Here is a 3,633-nt window from a genome sequence, read left to right on the forward strand (position 1 = left end):
AAATTAAGATTGAACAAGTTCAATCCATGTAAGGCTGAATTTGTCACTAACCTTGTCTTGTGATTATGTTTTTGACAAATTCACATGGATAGGAACTCATACACCATAAAATCCAAGTGTCATAAGGTTTCTCTCCAATTCATGAAAATGATGGTGAGGAAACGCTTTCACTAAGTAGAATTTAAGTAGATAGCAATTGTGATATTTGCATTTTCAAAAGTAGTTAGTGGAGCGTGTGTGGTTAACCGGCACACTAACTCGGACTTGTGAGAAATAGCAAATGTCTAAGCAATTGAGACTATGATTACAGCATCCCTTTTCATAGTTCTGGAAATTGTTTAGACACACAAGTGAGCTATCTAAGGAAAGGTGTATGAATCAAAATTTCAGAAGTCCAACTGATTTCTAGAAACATGTCAAAGCTAGTAGGAGCATAAGTATTATGCTAATAATCATCATGTTAGTGGGAGCGTGATAATTATGATTATTATTATTGCAAGCTAGCAATGTTAATTATAGAAAACAAAAGTTTCAATTCGTGAAGTTGCAGGTGTTGAAAAACGGTTTTGCTATAATTAAGGGAAAGAAAATTATACTTCAACTCAATTCTAAAAGGTTAGATTGAGATGTTAATCATCTTTAATCAAGGATATATATATATATATATATATATATATATATATATATATATATATATATATATATATATATATATATATATATATATATATATATATATACTAGTGGTGTACCCGCGCGATGCGGCGATGGCAGCTAGTTCCTTTCGGGAGATTGTTTCGACACGACGATTAGTTTCTTCTTTGTGGCAGATAGTTATTTTAGTTTTTCGGCAAGCTGTTTTGCACCAAATAGTATCTTTCCACATATAGTTTCTAGCTGGAGGCATAGCTTTGCAGATGGGGTATTCATAATTCATTCAAATTAGTAAATCTATGCCTAGATTTAAGTAGTTTAATACGTAATAAATTAAATGGATATTAATACAAACTAAAGCATAAGTCAAATTAGTTGTAAAAGAGAGGATTTATATAGATGATCGTGAGAGAGTTTGACCATCTTTACAACTTCATATTTTGATATATAGATAGTTTATTAAAATGATAGCAAACATCTTTTATTTCTGTATTGTTGTAATTTCATTTTTCCTTCTCTTTAGCTCAGTCAATCTTTACTATGTTGGGTGACTTTACTATGTTGGGTGGATCATAAGACAAAAAAAACCGTAAACTAACAATTACACAAATTGATTTCAAACAATTTGTTAAAATAAATAAAAGAAATCAATAAATATAAAAAAGCGACAATTTCTTAGATAAAAGATAGCAACAATCAAAGTAGCTTGGAGAAAAGTTATTTTTTTAATACTGCTTGATTGAAAAAAACAAATTAAAGACAAAATTTTCATATATCCAAGTTATTATCAAACTAAAATATGAAATTTTGGAGTTCAAATCGGATATCAAATTCCTATCCGAAATTTTAAGTAAATACTTTAATAAATATCTACTTGAAACTACTCGACTCATGCGCATAAAACTCAAATAATTGGAGTTCTGAGAAACTTATACAAATAGAAGCAGCCAGATCTGATTTCTAAGACAATACATTAAATATCTTTAAATTTTGAATAGAAATGGTAACCAAGGAAAATATATAAAGAGATGAAGTCTTTATTCTAAATATCATATATACAACCACCAAGGAATTAAAAAAGAAGTCGTACTTTAAAATGTTAACTCAAAATATTAATTACAAACCTTAAATTTAACCTATATTATAGAACATGTAACTTTAAAATGCTAACTTAATCTTCTTCTTGTTCTCTTTCAAGGGTCAAACCAGTACAATGTATGTCATTGGCTTAAGTATACAAGCTTTAACCATGTGATATTGTAGTCGATTAGTCTACAAGCATAAAATCGATTAATAAATCACACAGTAAAAAGAAAACATAAATCCAAGATTTCAGGCGCTCTTTTTAATTTTAATGCGCCAAATTTCACTTACATATTTGAAATAGGTCTTGAATACATATAGGTTTGATATCATAGACCCCATAGAGAAGAGAAACATCGATGTCTTTGGTTCGCTCTTACTCATTCCATACTCATTTGCATCCGTTTGATTTTGATTTATACACCATTTTTCAGTCATGAATCCCTCTCCTACTGTTTGTGACCAAAGATCGGAGCATTATTCTTCTTATACAGAAGGAAATTTCAAAAAAAAATAAAAATAAAAAAAATCTGAAATGACAGATGAAGGTTTAACCTGGATGGAATCTATCAACATATGTGTGAAGCGTTAGAATTTTCTGCAAGAGTGCCAAAAACTGCAAGATTCAAAAACAAAAATTAGATCTGAAAGTTTACATTTACGATTTCAGCTCAAAACAAACCACCCCATGAACCAAGAGACCATATCCAGCATTAATATTTTAGCCATTAAAGTTTATATAAGGAGGAGAGAAAGAAAGGGAGAAAATGAGACAAAAATATGAAGAAAGGTTATCAAAACTTAACCCGGTGATTGGATCCAACTTTCCTCGCAAGCTTCTTACAAACTCCATGTTTTTGCGCATTCCAAACCCCTCTCTGCAAATATGAGTGTGTTTGCCTTTTGTTTCTGCAAAAGAGAGAGAGCGAGAGATTGATAGAGATCTATGACCACTAAAAAAATCAAATAGTCATATGCGTGTTTATAGTTTGAAGAACACTAACCGTGAAAATTGTCAATCTAGGTACTTCGATTTGTAAGTGATATATTCTGATCTCAATCCACCAGAATTGCAGCGACAATAGGTCAGGATGCCGTTAACCAAATAATTTGGATATGTCGGTCTTCGGGTGAAAAAAATATCCACAACTGTGGTGAAGAAAATCGGTGATTTCATCGCGTTAGGATTTTCAGAAAGGAGCATGTAGAATTCAAATTTTGAATCGAGATTTAGCGAGGAAGAAGAAGAGAGCGGCGCTTTTAGGTCTGAGAAAGAGGGAGGCATGTAAACAAAAAAAAGGTCCATATCCATATGTGTTTCTTTATGCTTAATCTTTTGCACATTGATCTTAAATTGTATATTTTATCTTTCATTTTGATTGGTCATTTTGGATCACATGGCTTTCCATCTTGGCCATTGGAATAAGAATGGAGATTTCACCCCCTTGATTTTTAAGGCATTAGGCTTAGTTTGTTGTACATCATGCTTAAAATTTTGTATTTAAGACATTAAATATATATGTTTTATAAGATGGTGTATATATATATATATATATATATATATATATATATATATATATATATATATATATATATATATATATATATATATATATATATATATATATATATATATATATATTTATATTTGAATGGTTCAACTTAAGAAAATTCTATATATATTGCGTTATCAAAATTCGATTATGATTACGGCATCCCTCTTCATAGTTAAATTTTGAAAACATGGCAAATAAAAATATTATAGCAAAAGACCGGTCTAGTATCATGTCTTTATGTGAGACATCATGAATCGTGTCCCATATGCTTCGGATATAGGATCGATTTCATGTGCTATAATATTCATCCTTTCTAAATTTTCCAAATGCTCAGGGCATT

At 30.2% G+C, this 3,633-nt stretch overlaps 1 long non-coding RNA gene across 1 annotated transcript; it reads right to left on the minus strand.

The window, feature by feature from the left end:
- Nucleotides 1–1,671: 1,671 nt before the first annotated feature.
- LOC111885339 (uncharacterized) lies at nucleotides 1,672–3,075 on the minus strand. The gene is made up of 5 exons (XR_002848080.3): nucleotides 2,742–3,075; nucleotides 2,544–2,646; nucleotides 2,293–2,353; nucleotides 2,029–2,189; nucleotides 1,672–1,926 (listed from the first exon to the last, which is right to left on the minus strand). It is a non-coding gene; the product is annotated as an uncharacterized LOC111885339 (long non-coding RNA).
- Between the last annotated feature and the right edge of the window lie 558 nt (nucleotides 3,076–3,633).

The sequence above is a fragment of the Lactuca sativa genome, chromosome 5, assembly GCF_002870075.4.
Source record: "Lactuca sativa cultivar Salinas chromosome 5, Lsat_Salinas_v11, whole genome shotgun sequence".
Lineage (NCBI taxonomy): Eukaryota > Viridiplantae > Streptophyta > Magnoliopsida > Asterales > Asteraceae > Lactuca > Lactuca sativa.